Source organism: Ascaphus truei, chromosome 19, assembly GCF_040206685.1.
Source record: "Ascaphus truei isolate aAscTru1 chromosome 19, aAscTru1.hap1, whole genome shotgun sequence".
In the NCBI taxonomy this organism is placed as follows: domain Eukaryota; kingdom Metazoa; phylum Chordata; class Amphibia; order Anura; family Ascaphidae; genus Ascaphus; species Ascaphus truei.
Genome location: NC_134501.1, coordinates 3,801,642 through 3,818,421, shown reverse-complemented (window position 1 = coordinate 3,818,421; position 16,780 = coordinate 3,801,642). Strand labels below are relative to the sequence as shown.

The 16,780-nt window shown below is 44.6% G+C and overlaps 1 long non-coding RNA gene across 1 annotated transcript in view; it reads right to left on the bottom strand.

Annotated features, from left to right (window-relative positions):
- The window catches only part of LOC142470208 (uncharacterized), a 46,157-nt gene extending 30,516 nt beyond the window's left edge, over window positions 1-15,641 (bottom strand). Inside the window, exon 1 of the long non-coding RNA XR_012789221.1 lies at window positions 15,564-15,641. This is a non-coding gene — a long non-coding RNA (uncharacterized LOC142470208). The remainder of the gene's footprint in view (window positions 1-15,563) is intronic.
- Between the last annotated feature and the right edge of the window lie 1,139 nt (window positions 15,642-16,780).

Here is a 16,780-nt window from a genome sequence, read left to right as displayed (position 1 = left end):
GTATTTATACTGAGTAATCCCCTTCACAATTTAGAGCCGATCCTAATCAGGTGGGTGCCCTCCCAATACACAACCAGTATCACACAATTTACATCTAATAAAAATACTTAACTAAAAAGACAGAATTGGACATAGATATAAAATGCCTCACCTAAAACAACAACAAAAAACAAACAACAAAAAGAGCAAACATGGTCTCATACTGTAACGGTGCTCACCACAAACAGGACATGGACCGCGAGGCTGAGGTGGGGATACAGATAACGGCGACCTACAACCGCGAGACCCGGTATGGATTGCAGATTCAGGGTCGTGTATCCGGGTCAGGGTAGGAGAGTGTGGGTAGGTCAAAGTACTTGCCGTAGTCATGGGTTGGAGAGAGAAGAGTGGTCGAGATCTGTAGCCGTGGTCGAGGAGAGGAGAGAGAGGGAGTCCAGTAGCGAGCCGAGGTCCAGGGGTACGAGAAGAGAGAGGTCCGGGCACGAGCTGGGGTCACAACGAAGAGAGCAAGACAGGCAATGGCACAGCACAGCAACGAGCAGCTTGTAGCAAGCACGGTACATAGACAGTAGTTTATGCTCAGCAATGTAGCAGAGGGCTGACTGGGTATTTAAAGGGCAGACAGCCAATGGGAGGAAGGCACACAGCTGCAGAGTAAGGAATGTGGAGCAGCGCACAGCTGCAAGGTAAAGAGTACGCAGAATTAGACTGTCCACTGATAGGCAGGAGCGGGGTGCACAGCAGGTGAGGAATAATTAAGAGAATGAACACCCCTTGTTTGCTTGTCTGCGCGTAGGCAGCGTTCGCTGTAGGTTGCCAGTGTCATCCTGGGGCACAGAGCCTGGGGACGGTTCCTGCTGTGTTTCCATTCCTGGCAGCGTGGCGCCTGTGCGTGGCGACCGCGTCGCCCGCAATGCTGTCCCCCACGGTTGCATCACGGGAGCGAGGACCCGACATCTCCCTATCAGGGATCCGCTTGTTAGTAGCGCGGCACGTGCACGCAGATGGTGGTCCACGCGCCTAGCCCAGTCCGGGGTCGGAGCCTAGCCCCGATCCTGACACATACATGAACAGTAGCATAAAATTGATTAAATAGCATCTACCTGGAACTCATATCCATAACTTCACTCAGGGCATGTGTATAAATGTAACCCCAGGAGTGTTCGAGTGCCACAGTAATCATGTTATGACTCCTATAAGTATCCAATTGCATCACTATAAAGTCACTTTGCCATTTCAGATCCAAGTGGAGAGACATACAAACTAGTCCCCTTTACGGAATCATCTGATTGGCTAAATTCCCTTATGGTAATACTATCTCCTAGCCATATTCTCAGACCTCAAAGAAAGGTAATGAGCAATGCCTGATAATAATAATGTAGTACATATTTGCATTATAATTCCCACTGGTCACATTCCTGATAATACGGCTATTAGGAATAGGTAAAGGCAGCATTTAATCATAACACCTTAACGTGTACTTATTAGAATCCCACTTAACCCATTCGTGGCAGTGTGGTTATGAACAAGATGAACCTTAGAGTATATACATTTGTGCACGTATTAGGTTACCAACCTCATAATATTCACATACATGTATATACGGCATTATTCCACAATTTCTTTTTTTCACCAATCCCTAAAAGATATACAGTATATCGGTTCACAACCAGTTTTCGAGTACTCTTATCCTGTATGGTCACTCACAACTTAATGTGCAGAAAAAGCCCAGAAAAGCACCCGTAGTCAATCTGAATGTCAGGTTACACATGCATGTGAATTGTGCATAGTATATACAACATAATTACTATAATTGCCCATCCAAACTCGTACTTGATAGATCATGATTTCATATAATACAGTGTGCCAATTCATGATTAGCCGAGTGTCCTCAGTAATTCATTGGCTAGCACACATCAGTCCATAACATTATCCAGTCTAAATATACTGTACATATACATCTTAATGCTATTGAACCACATACATATAACCATAATTAGCCCTTGCTGGGGTATGGCAGCAATAATTAACCCTTAGGGCATGAGGAAATTGCTTGATGTATCACAGTTCATCCCCATGTCCTAGTATTTATGGTAGCATTAAGTGTGTAGTTCATAGATATGGCCTAACAAGCCTTGAATGATATAAGGGAATAGCTGACAAGAACAACCAATGGAACAGTCTGGAGGAAACATATTATTTAAGAAGGGGCGCTAACTCAATGAGTTCATTCAGTCCTGGTGGGGACTTGGTCTGGAGTGTGTAAATCCAGAACTGCTCTCTCTGAAGGAGATGCAGTTCCCGGTCCCCCCTTCAAGGATCCTTGGGGATTACTTCCAATCGCCTATAAACGAGGTTATCGTATACACCATCATGACAATCTAGAAAGTGCTGGGCCAGGTTGTGGACTTTCTTGCCACTTCCCACTAGGCGTTTGGCATTCCTTATCCCACCAATGTGTTCCCCTATTCTTATTTTCAGGGGACGATTAGTTTTCCCAATATATAGGAGATTGCAGGGACAGCAGATACTGTAAACCACAAAACTGGTCAAACAATTAATGAATTGTTCTATCTTATACTCCTTCCCAATGATGTGGTTACGTATAATTTTGTCTTTAGACATGTACTTGCATACAGTGCATCTGCCACAACAGTAGTTGCCTACTGGTCTCTTCAAAAACCCATCAACCTTATCATCTGAATCACATTTCTTAAGCACACTTGGTGCCAATATCTGTTTAAGGATTTTCACCTTCCTAAAGGCAACCTTCGGTTTATCTGGGATGGTATCCCTAAGAATGGGATCAATTTTAAGCCCATCCCAGTGTTGGTACATGATTTTGCGGATTTTGGTCTCCTGTTTACAAAACTCTGTCACGAATAACAGGACTTGTGGGCAATCCTTAACAGCCTTGGTGGTGTTAGGGGTCAGTAACGAATCCCTCTGTATTTTCCTACTTTTATCGAGGGATCTCTCTATAATCTGTTGGCTATACCCCTTGTCAGTGAATCTTTTGGTTAGTATAGCTGCCTGTTCATCAAAATCAACCATCTGGGAACAATTTCTTTGAACCCTTAGAAATTGCCCGTAGAATATGTTATTGAGCCACTTAGTGGAATTGTTGCTTTGGTAGTTAAGATACGAGTTGACATCAACCTCAAGGTTTTTGTAGTGATCCTATCCTTCATGATAGTTAGATTGAGATCAAGGAAATTTATGTAATTCATATGACTAACACCACTAAGCATAATATTTCTATTATTAGAATTGAGATACCCAATAAATGTATTGAGATCTTCCAAAGATCCAGACCAGATCATTAGAATGTCATCAATATATCTTTTGTAGTACCTAATATGGTCCTTGTATTGACTTGGTTCCCATATATACTCTTTTTCCATAAAGACCCATAAAGAGCCCCACATAATTTAGAGTGAAGCAAGTGCCCATGGCCGACCCATTGGTCTGGAGATAGAACTGACCCTCAAACGAAAAATAATTGTGGTTAATTATAAATAAAATACTATTGATAATACATTGTTGCTGAATTTGTGATAAAGTGTCGTTCTGGTGCAAAAAATATGCGATTGCTTCTATACCATGTGAATGTGTATGCATGTATGCAGTGACGTGACATCTAGTGTTACCCAAATAAAATGATTTCCCCAAATAATATCCTAAAGTTAATTAAGTGCATCATACTATCCCTCAAAAAAGAGGGTAGTGCTGCAGTGAGTAGTGCTAAAAAAGTGTTCACATAATTTGATAGATTGGACATGATAGACCCTCTGCCAGACACAATGGGACGAACAGGGGGCTCGACCAGGGTTTTATGGATCTTTGGGATATGATATATTATAGGCAGTGGTTGACAAATCACCAAAAAATCTACTCGCCACACAAAAAAATCTACTTGCCACCTAGTACCAAACGTGTGCTGCTTGGGCCAATATTTACTCGCCCGGGGGTTAAATCCACTCGCCCGGGGCGAGCAAATGTATAGGTTTGTCGAACACTGATTATATGTATACAGGCATACCCCGCATTAACATACGCAATGGGACCGGAGCATGTATGTAAAGCGAAAATGTACTTAAAGTGAAGCAGTACCCTTTTTCCACTTATCGATGCATGTACTGTACTGCAATCGTCATATACGTGCAGAACTGATGTAAATAACACATGTGTAACAGGCTCTATAGTCTCCCTGCTTGTGCACAGCTTTGGTACAGGTAGGGAGACAGTATTGCTGTTCAGGACGTGCTGACAGGCGCATGCGTGAACTGTCGTTTGCCTATTGGGCGACATGTCCTTACTCGCGAGTGTACTTAAAGTGAGTGTCCTTAAAGTGAGTGTCCTTAAAGCGGGGTATGCCTGTACATGGTGTTGTACTATAGCTATATTGGAACTCCTTATTTGATAGAATACCTTGTGCTTGGGCTTTATATACCACCCCTAACACTCCTTTATACAACACATTTATTTATAAAATGTTTTACCAGGATGTAATACATTGAGAGTTACCTCTCGTTTTCAAGTATGTCCTGGGCACAGAGTTATGATGACAAATAATACATGGTTACAAATAGATAGTTTTACATCAAGTGAACAGGGTTATACATTATATACAAGACATAGCATGCACAGTTAGAGATAATATATATTATAGGCGTATGTAACAGTTATAGACCAGATTAAAATGTGAGGCAGCTTTAGTTTTAAAAGAACTTAGACTGGTGTTGGATGTGAGAGTCTCCGGTACTGTAGGTTGTTCCAGTTTTGGGGTGCACGGTAAGAGAAGGAGGAGCGGCCGGATACTTTGCTGAACCTTGGGACCATGAACAGTGTTTTGGAGTCAGATCTCAGATGATAAGTGCTGCATGTGGTAGGAGTGAGGAGCTTGTTCAGATAGCTGGGTAGCTTGCCCAGAAATTATTTGAAGGCAAGACAGGAAAGGGGAACTTTGCACCTAGACTCAAGTGATGACCAATCTAGTTCTTGGGAGAGATAAGTGTGAACAAACATGAACACACCCGAGTTACCTGGGAAATATGCTTGTTTGGATATGCAAAGTATATTCAAATGATTGAAATTCGCATTGTTGGATAAAACAGTTTTGGACAGATTTATAACTCAATGGATTCACTCACTCTCTCTCTCTCATGCTCTCTCACTCACACTCTTACTCTCTCTCACTCATTCTCACTGACTCTCTCACTCACACGCTCTTTCACTCTCTCTCACTCTCACTCTTTCACTCTCTCACAATCTCACTCTCACAATTTCACTCTCCCTCTTACTCACTCTCTCTCTCACTCTCACTCTCTCTCTCACTCTCTCACTCTCTCTCTCACTCTCTCTCACTCTCTCTCACTCTCTCTCACTCTCTCTCACTCTCACTCACTCTCACTCACTCTCACACTCTCTCATTCTCTCTCACACTCTCTTTCACACTCTCTCTCACACTCACTCACCCTCTCTCTCTCTCACTGAGCCCCAATTTATTTCTCATGGTTTGCAAGCTCAGACTAAAGCTTCCCATCTCTAGATATGATCCCGCATGTCATGTAAATTTAGTACAGATTACAAATCCAGATCTGTAAGACCCGAGTTCTGTAAATAACCATTTTCTTGTATTTTGCGCTTGTCTGTTCAAAAATAAAGGAATGAACTAAACACCTGTACAGAAGAAACAAGCTATTTCAATACCTTGCAGATAACTGACAAATATTGTTAATTTTACTTGGAAATATATGCCACACCATATTCTATTGGAATTGTACCTATTAATAACACAAACAGACATTTTTATATTGAAAATAAAACTTTGTCAAATAGGAAAACTGCAGGAGACAAAATGTAACACTTGTTTTAGTTATTTAATATGAGATATTATATCAGTTTGACATTCGTTTGTTTAATAAGGATGAAAAAATGTGTGATTTAGGTGACTTTCTACACACAATTAAGTAGAAGTAGTTGCTGGTAAAATGCCATGAACAAAGAAAATGCAACTATCATTTTTAGTCACCTTGCTCCAAATGCAATGCTTATTTCATATGCCAAAAAATGTGTACAGATCTAGCACAACTCCACATAAGTCAGGGAAAAAAGGGAAATAAATAAAAATGTATACAGGCATACCCCGGTTTAAGGACACTCACTTTAAGTACACTCGCGAGTAAGGACATATTTTCAATAGCCCCATACCCCCGTGTCCGTACGCTCACTTCACGAGTACGGACACTTATTCTGCCCTACAGAATGCCATAGTAGTGACGCGCTGCTTCCCCTCGCCCAATAGGCAAACGGCAGCTCACGCATGCACCTGTCAGCACGTCCTGAACAGCAATACCGGCTCCCTACCTGTACCGAAGCATCGATAAGTGGGGAAAAGGTGGTGCTTCACTTAGGTACATTTTTGCTTTACCTACATGCTCTGGACCCATCTTTTGTTTAAAATCTCCTTTTGAGTAATCTTCCCACTGAGTTACTCATCCTAAATATATGAGACAAAAAGATGAAAGACGTATATATATATATATATATATATATATCCTTGCTTCATTCATTGTAACATCGCCGGAAGAAGAGATCAGTGTATCTCGAAAGCTCGCACAAATAAAAGCATTTCGTTAGCCACAGAACGGTATCATCTATTTATTTTTTGATTATATATATATATATATATATATATATGTTAATGTTTTTAGGAATAATAGCACTCACAATAATACAAAAATGGTAAACGCTTATAAGTGGGGAGATGGAGATCGGACAACGCAATGAAAGACCTCTCTGAGGCCACACGCTTTCTCCAACTGTCTATTCCGGGTGTCTGAGGTGGCTTCCGGTCTGTCATGTCTCCTTCCGGTTCTGACGAGTCCTCCAACATCTGACACCCTATGTATTTTTCATTGTACCACCACTTTTTCAGGGGATCCTGCGAAATGCGTAGGGTGTCAGGTGATGGAGGACTCATCAGAGGTCCGAATTGGAAGGAGGCGTGAGAGACCAGAAGCCAGGCCAGATGAGAGGTCTTTTTTTTTTTTTTTTATACTCAATATTTATTGAAATTTTTTACAATTACAGATAGGCGTAATCAACAATAAGTTGGGGAGGGGTAGAGGATTACAGAAAGTAAAAGGGGGAGGGAGGGAAGAGGTGGGTTAAGGGCCTAGTTGAGTACAAATACATCCTATGTCCTGTACACATGGTCCTATAGGTATCGCCAGGTTTAAAAGCTCTTTATGGGACTAGGTTTTGGGCTTACGTGCGCACTATCCCTTGGGGGGTGAGCAGAGGGATGGGAAGCCCTGTTCCCTGAGACTGCTCTTGGGATTTGTTTATGGTTTGGTCATTATACTACTTCCCAGGATATTGATGGGGTGCCGGGGAGAGATGGGGACACAGGAATACCCCCATGAGACCTCCCAAGGGGACACCCGCCGGGTCTGATCTAGCTCAGGATTGTGACTGGGTTAAGGCCTGGTATGCCCCTATGAGAAACCCAGGGCTGCCATACTTTTTGAAATGTATGTCTTTTAGGCGGCATGTCAGCTTCTCCATTTGGCATTTTAACCACATATTATTCCTAATTTGGGCCAATCATGGGACTTTATTTTGTATCGAAAGGGCTGCAATTTCACATCTAGTAGTGATCACAATGTGAGATATCAGTTTGTTCTCAGCCCTGGTCAGATCTCATGTCTAAAAGCAATAACCATGGATCGAGGGGTATATCTATGAGCAAAATGTGCTGTGTCCACTCTCTTATTTAATTCCAGAGAAGTTCAGTTTGGGGACAGGACCACCACATGTGGATGTACGTTGCCTGCGCCCCGCAGCCTTCAGGGCACAAAGGGGAGTAACTTGGTACACATTTGGAAAGTTTCACAGGTGTATGGTACCCCTTTAGCAAAACTTTGTGGGCATTTTCCCTGATTGTAGTGCATATTGAACTTATCTTGGTAACTTCGAATATGTCTTCCAAGTCCTCGTCCTCCAACTCTAGAGAGGTCTTTTTATGAGTTGTTCCCAAAGCATGGAAAGCAACAGGTCTAAATCAGCCAACGACTAGCAATATCAGGGAACTCAGAGTAGGCAGCCCCCTCAAATGTGTTTGTACAAGTTCTAATGGGAGATGTATTCTTCTCCAAAGTCCTTACCTGGTGCGTTCCAGTAACCGGGATCCACAAGTAGACAGACACCTTGCCAGTAGCCGGTACGTTACAGCTGTCGGAACCCACAGACAGACCTCTCATGAGTAACTGCAGATGTAAGTAACATGCAGGGCCGCCGGCGTGGCTAGGTACTATTAACTGAATGGGTGCTTAAATACCATGGGTTACATTAGAAAAAAAGTCAAAACACTTCAACTGTTGAAAAAGAAATACTTTAAGGTCTTTATGTTTTCCTAAATAACCTTTCTAGAGGAAAAAAATTATGTTCAATCAATCCTATCCAGCAGCAGTATAACTTTTCCCAATCAAATTACATTTAAGGGCTGCAGAAGTACATTACTGAGATACATTTCCAGTGCATAAAGATGTGCAATAGTGATTACAATGTAATCTAAGGTAAAAACTCTCTGATACTGTTTTGACAATGTACAATAGGCGTTGAATGATTCAAGTTCTTCTATACTGTAAACTATTTCATCAGTTCTGAGAAATGCTTTCTGATCCATGCTGATGCAATTATCTTGCCTTTATTGGCAATTTAGTCCTGCTTTTAGGGACATTTTAGAGCAAATGATGTTTTCTTGATATTTTTTAAAATGCTGCACTATTTTTCTATACCTTTGGGATAAAGCAGAGATGCAGTAAAAGGCTCATTAGATAACTTATTGGTATAATGCGGTTTGTGTTACTGTGAACCAAAATACCAAAAAATGGAGATCATTTCGCTGATGTATTACTTTCCCTGTAGTATTTTATCTTGCAGATTTGCATACAATATCCAGTGACATTTACTTCAGTACTTTGAATAAAGGCATGTAGTTCTTAAAACCTATCCATTAATACTGAAACCCTAGAATCCATCAACAACTTTCTAATACCGTGTCAGCAATAAGCAGTCTCCTCTCAGGGACAAAGCGTGCTATTCCTTGTTACCTGAAATACAGTCCCTCGGTTAACTGCTTCAGTGCTAGAGAGGCCGACAACATATTTCTCCAGCTTTGAAGAGTATATTAAAATAGCGACCTCACTTTGTTGATTATTTGAACCTAGGTATTCTCCCAGGGCCGGACTGGAAGGATGCAAAAATTAATCTGTATTGTTCAACTAGAAAGAGGGGTCCCGGGCAGCTTCCTGCTGATTGGCTGAACCACGATGGAGACTGCCGTAGTCACGCTTACAGCTTGGCTCATTGGAAGCTTCCTGTTGGTGCCTTTTTACTCCACACAGTAGCAAGGTGGACCTAATAAATATTTTTACAGAAATACATACTTTTACAGTGTCCCATAGCGCAAACATTCACACCGTACAAGCGCTGCTTAAAATCTATTTTAGTATTAACAATTGGATGAGAATGTGACAAAATCACAAGGTCACCCACAGAAAGTACATTTGTGGTGCACACCACACTAATGTTTTATAAATATTAGTGTGGTGTGCACCACAAATGTACTTTCTGTGGGTGACCTTGTGATTTTGTCACATTCTCATCCAATTGTTAATACTATTAACTTCTAGTACATAGGCAGCACCCATTTGTGCCTAAATTATGACATACGTTAATTATATATAAAACGTCACAATATTTGTAATTAACTCAGTGAGCGGTGTGTTTCCTCTTCTGTGTTGTGTTAAAATCTATTTCCACTCAGACAGGCTTTGGAACTTTTTTCTGTATCCCTCTTTAATACATAAATGCTGCACAGAATCGGGGTATCTGAGCTGTTACAGCTCCCTGGGAATCTCTAGTGCTTTAATGTACTAAAAACTATTACACTGACTGCAATACGTGGCGGTGAGACGTGGTACACTAAGGTTGGCGTGATGTTGGTGGCGGCACAGTTAGCTTGAATCTAACAAAACTCAGATGGTGCCCAACTGTGGTAGCTCTTGACCCATTTGGAACCACCCACAATCAGGTCTAGTTACCACCCATGGGAAGGGCAAGACAGATGGCAAATTTCCCAGGATGAAGAGGCAGAGAAAACAACACACAGCTCTTAGAAAAGCTATAATTTACTGCAGTGGAACCATATGCCTATAAACACTATGAATAAATAAAAATTACATTAAATAGAATAAGCAATTAGATAACATTTTAATATCATGTCACTTCGTATTTAACTTGATTTTCTACATTAGCAGAGGGTGAGCTTCTATATGTATTAAATTATTCTGTAACAATGTATGCTAACTCTTATAGCGATTACTGTGATCATTCTCCTTTCTGCATTCTCACTCTTCAGTTGTTCTCTGCAGTGTCCCCTTAACAGCTGTCCCTAGCAGTTCTCCATAGCAGATTTTTCCATGGTTAAGCAGCCATATTTATCCTTCTGTGAATCCTCCCTCGCGCCCCGACACACCTCCAATTCACCTCTAGGTCTGATTAGAGCTCCCACAAAGGTGCTCACCCACACGGCAGCTTCCTAAACTGTGCCATGTGGCAGTGAAATCCCTTCATGCTCCTGGGGACACTATAGAGACCATATGATTAGCGCTGAACTGGCCGTTCTGAAGCTCTCCTGACCTAACAATGCTCCTTAGGTTTGCAAGACCTTTATTTCTTGAACATAGAAATACAATGGAAGAAGGAATGGTGGCACCGAGTTAAGGGATTCGCTTTTCAAATAGGAAACAATAAAATGTGTGACCTTAGAGAAGTTAATCGGGAGCTGCCCAAAGCAGGGGTGTCCTGGTCATGCATAGTCTACTGTGTACAAAGTCATGTGCAATGATAGAGACGCATAGAAATAACTATTGTTGACCAGGGTCAGACTGGCCCATTGGGGAATTGGGGAAATCCCTGGTAAGCTCACTGCCCTTGTAAGCTCACTGCCCTGGTAAGCTCACTGCCCTGGTAAGCTCACTACCCTGGTAAGCTCACTGCCCTGGTGGGCTCACTGCCCTGGTAAGCTCACTGCCCTGGTAAGCTCACTGCCCTGGTGGGCTCACTGCCCTGGTAAGCTCACTGCCCTGGTAAGCTCACTGCCCTGGTGGGCTCACTGCCCTGGTAAGCTCACTGCCCAGGTAAGCTCACTGCCCTGGTGGGCTCACTGCCCTGGTAAGCTCACTGCCCTGGTAAGCTCACTGCCCTGGTAAGCTCACTGCCCTGGTAAGCTCACTGCCCTGGTGGGCTCACTGCCCTGGTAAAGCTCACTGCCCTGGTGGGCTCACTGCCCTGGTGGGCTCACTGCCCTGGTGGGCTCACTCTCCTGGTAAGCTCACTGCCCTGGTGGGCTCACTGCCCTGGTAAGCTCACTGCCCTGGTAAGCTCACTGCCCTGGTAAGCTCACTGCCCTGGTAAGCTCACTGCCCTGGTGGGCCTCCTGACACATCAGGAATGTTTACAGCTTGGGAAAAGCATGAACTGGCTCCTCTGGTACACAGCCACGCTCCCTCACTCTTAGGCCTCGGGCCGCGCTGATCAGCGCTCCTGCTCTGCCTCGCCTGCTCAAAATTGTGTTTTTTTGTGTCCTGGCAGGCGAGGCAGTGAGCGCGCTCTGGGGGCGGAGCGGAGGCGTGTCAGGAGGCAGAGCGGGAGGTGGGGCTAGTCCCTCGCTCCCATTGGATGTTAGCGGTCACGTGACCGCTCCTCCGCTTCCCCGAGCGGCAAATTTTAAACTTGCCTGTCTCGGCAAATTTTCTGAGCCTCCGCACGCATGCGGAAGCGGCTGCTAAAGCCGCGCTGATGACAGATGCAGGGGGTAAGTGCATCTGCTCAGCGCGGCTCAACACGGCTCAGCAAGGCTCATCCTACTATGTCCCAGGCCTTAGGCTGCGATTATAGTGCATGCGTGTGCACGACCTAGCGTGTGATGTCACGTGCTTGTTGTGCGCGTGCAAAACATGCACTGAGCCGGAGGATATCAGAGGCCACAGGGAGGCGTGGTCATGACATTACATGAGCGGTTCGCGCCTCATTGGCTGAACCACGCACCTGACCCGGCCACCGCGCATCACAAACAATTTAATTTGTCTCTTCTCCAGTCTGTCGCTCGGCAGCACCCACCATTTAAACATACGTCCAACACCCAAGGCTCCCCACCCCCCTCTACTCAACATACGTCCAACACCCAAGGCTCCCCACCCAGTCTACTCAACATACATCCAACACCCAAGACTCCCCACCCCCCTCTACTCAACATACGTCCAACACCCAAGGCTCCCCACCCCCCTCTACTCAACATACGTCCAACACCCAAGGCTCCCCACCACCTTCTACTCAACATATGTCCAACACACAAGGCTCCCCTCCACCCTCTACTCAACATATGTCCAACACCCAAGGCTCCCCACCACCCTCTACTCAACATACGTCCAACACCCAAGGCTCCCCTCCCAGTCTACTCAACATACATCCAACACCCAAGGCTCCCCACCCCCCTCTACTCAACATACGTCCAACACCCAAGGTTCCCCACCCCCCTCTACTCAACATACGTCCAACACCCAAGGCTCCCCACCCAGTCTACTCAACATACATCCAACACCCAAGGCTCCCCACCCCCCTCTACTCAACATACGTCCAACACCCAAGGCTCCCCACCCCCCTCTACTCAACATACGTCCAACACCCAAGGCTCCCCATCCCCCTCTACTCAACATACGTCCAACACCCAAGGCTACCCACCCCCCTCTACTCAACATTCGTCCAACATCCAAGGCTCCCCACCCCCCCTTCAATAACCACCACCCACGCAACACCCACATGGTCCCTTCCCCCCTCTAAGCACCTCCAGCACTTCCTTGCTGAGGGTGGTGGGGGGCTCCCAGACCTAGGTTCCTGTTGGATCCTAAATGGATATTATACTGAAACTGGCACTAAAGAATAACTAGGTTAGTTTGTAACAAGGCACTTCACCAAACTCATGTAAAATAGAATAAGAACCCTTTTTGTAGGTTTTAAAATTACACCGACAAAAGCTGTCAATGTGTTTTGTACAAAAGTTGTAACAAACAATATCATCAGAAATAACATAAATAATAAATCACCTGATTTCTCGTCCTGATAACAATAAGCATGTTTCTTACATAAAACTATTGTATTTCGCACCAGCAGCATTGCATAAACAACAAAGAAAGTGTAATCGCTGAAAGTCTACCCGTGTGATAAATAAAATCTGCTAATTTAAAATGCTTTCTGAAGGAGGTGTTAAAGTCAAGAGAATTCTATTGTGGCAAATAAAATCTGATAATTGAAAACATCTTTAAATAATGTGATGTGTCTTGCTGTTGGAAGCTAACAACACATGCATTACTAGAGTTTACTTCCATGTGAGTCTTTTGGCAGAGACCAAAGCCATATTTCAAACGCTAACACCATTTAGTAACTGAACTGAAAGTTGTGCTTACAAAGCTTTTAGGTTTTTTTTCTTTTCAGCCGTCCTGCAGGAGTAAAATGGAAGAATGGTGTAGCTTGTGAGCTTCTATACGCAGCCAAAGCCACTCCAAGCACTCAGGAAACATCAAAAGAAATAAAACGCATCCCATAAATATATGGTGGTTTTAAATGTTAATTGAATACAAATGTATCTGAATGCAAAATGATCATATAGAAAAGGGCCTTTCAGAACCTTAAGAGTTTGAAATCTTTGTTGCGTCACTGTAACCTGAAATGTGTTCGATATAAAAACAGGATTTTATGCTGTATTAAAGCAGCATTTCCCTGTGTGGTTCCCCAGCATTATTTCAGCTTCAGGGACTCTCTTGTTCTTGAGAAACGTACTGGCAAAGACAGCCCCTGTAATTCCTTGCATTTAATTCCCCCCGCGGGATGACATTGTGGTTTCCTATTGGCCCACATAACGTGGGAGATTTAAACCTGCCATTTTGTTGCCTTTTAAGGGTATAGTACTGGCGCTACCGTCATCTGTATGTATCTCTGGAACAAGGAGGTCCTAGGAGCCGAAAATAGTGTGTGTCAGCTCTGGGAATCCCCGGCTTTCCATCCATGAAAAGAAAAAGTGGGAGAGGGGAGAAAATATTATCGGTACAGCACAATGTTACACAAAAGAAAACTGCTGAGGTGGAGGAATATGATGATAATGATGAGGAAGAATAGGTCGTCAGTGGTAGCAGCACGGCAGCGCAGATATTGCTCAAGTAGGGGGAGGAGCGAGACCGCTTCTTCTAGAATGCTGCTTAGGCCAGAAGCAGCGCGTACATCTACAGTAGGTCTTGCAGTCAGGGCAGCCAGCCTCACCCCATTTCTAAACGCCAGAGTTTGGATTTGTTTAATGTAATGGGTGAGGAGGGTGTAGTCACCTCTTGTTTGTGCTGTGTCATTGTAAGGTGGGGGAAAGCGAGGACCCATCTGGGTTCCTCTGCATTTATAGGGCACATGAACCGTTATCGTCGATCGGGTCACTCAGAGGGTTTTGGTGGCGTGGAACGTCGTTACCATGAGAATATGCTTGGGCAGCATTGGCGTGGGGAAAAGAGCCCTCTGCCATGATCACACAAACACATGGTGGTCCAATTATGTTTAATAATCCAATACAGCAACCCACTGTTTGCAAAGCTGTTGATGGAGTGAGCATGTGTCTTTGCTAACACAGGAAGGCCCTTTTGATGAATACCAAAGTGGCCAAAATTCCGTTTATATGCTGCCTTTTTGCTTTGAGAGGGCAAGTACTTTAGGGAACTCCCAAAATACCCTGTAGGGCATATTGTTCTACATGTGCCAAAAGGTTGTTGAAGTTGTGGGCTGTGGTCTTTACACAGTAGGAGGAAGCACCTCACAACAGACATGATGGCATGATGAAAATGGACATTGTCCACCACCTATTGGGTGTGCTTTCCTCCTTCTTGCCCAGAAGACAGCAGGCCCGCTGACAGCTTTCCAGGGGCCAGGATTGAAGTAATAGCTTGGGCCGCTGGTTGATGAGATGGGGAAGGGAGGAGATGGGAAATGGGGGAAGATTGTTGAGCAGGGGATCGAGTTATTGAGCAGGGGAGTGGGGGGCGTTGTTGAGCAGGAAAGTGTGGGGGGGGGGGCTTTTTGCAGAGCATGCAAGTGCGAACCCAACAGAGGGGGGGGGCACTTTTGGGATTGGTCGGGCCCCCTCCTCACCTGTCCTGTTTCTATTTGGTAATAGTGATGCTGAGACTCGGGGAGTAAGTAGCAGCAGCAGTTTTAGGAAGAAGTCCCATAAAGCAGTTGCAAATCCGAGCCAGCAAGCACAGCACAAGCACGCAAATCCGAGCCAGCAAGCACAGCACAAGCACGCAAATCCGAGCCAGCAAGCACAGCACAAGCACGCAAATCCGAGCCAGCAAGCACAGCACAAGCACGCAAATCCGAGCCAGCAAGCACAGCACAAGCTCACAAATCCGAGCCAGCAAGCACAGCACAAGCACGCAAATCAGAGCTATACTCACTAAAACAGGGTCAGGCGGGGGGATCCAGGCTGGCTAGGTGCTGAGTGCCACATTGAAAGGATTACCAAGGCTTTGCTCCCACTGCTGAGGTAGGGACTGTCCAACCCTCTCTGGTGCAAAGTCCTGCTCTCCGAGGCTCCGGCAATACACAACCTGTAGCACAGAGCAGAAGGAGCCGCTCAGGGATGAAAGACACTGACTTGTACTGAGAGTTTGTAGCAGGGGAACCTGGTTTGATTCCCGGTGCCGGCTCCTTGTGACCTTGGGCAAGTCACTTTATCTCCCTGTGCCTCAGGCACCAACAAATAGATTGTAAGCTCCACGGGGCAGGGACCTGTGCCTGCAAAATGTCTCTGTAAAGCGCTACGTAAAACTAGCAGCGCTATACAAGAACATGCTATTATTATTATTATTATTATTACGTTCACATTTCCCAGCCTTGGTTTCCGGTGTCCCGGGCACAGCCTCAGAGGACACCGCTTAGTTCACCTCCAAGATCAAAATGAGCTCCAGAACACTGATCGGGATCCCCTTACATAGGAAATCATGGTAGAAGGGCTGGCGACCAATCACAGCATGAATGCTGCTCAGGAACCAATCAGAATGCGAGGGTTGCCTGCATTGCTTGATCATGGCTGGGGGCGGGGCTGCGAGAGTTAAAAGGATTGGGAGGGAAATATGAATGGGCCAATGGGAGCAGCGCCTACCAGCGGGGGCTCGGCAATGGCTATCCCGGGCTGGCAGAATATCTCCTTCGCAAGTGAAAATCTTCGTGGTTGCGTCCGAGTTTGGAAAGATCTGCCCCCTTTTCTTTTTTCGTGTGCGTGAACTTTCATTTATTTTTTGCCACCAAATTTGAACAGTTTGCAAACACAAAACAAAGATATAAATAACAAGGTCAACCAACAGGTCAGCTTTTAAGGATATCCCTGCTTCAGCACAGGTAGCTCAATCAGTGGCTCACTATTCGACTGAGCCACCTGTGCTGAAGCAGAGATATCCTTAAAACTAGACCTGTTGGTGTTCTTCTTCTTCTATTTTCCCTTGGGTTGCGCTTCAGCTCATCACATGATTTGGAGTATAGAAGTTATTGCTTATATCATGTGGAAGTTCTGCATATAGTACACTTACTATTGACAGAGCCCTGATGCAGAAACTTGCGTGTGCACTTATTGTAAGTCTGTTCCCTTTAGTTACATTGTATCCTTGCAATTGGA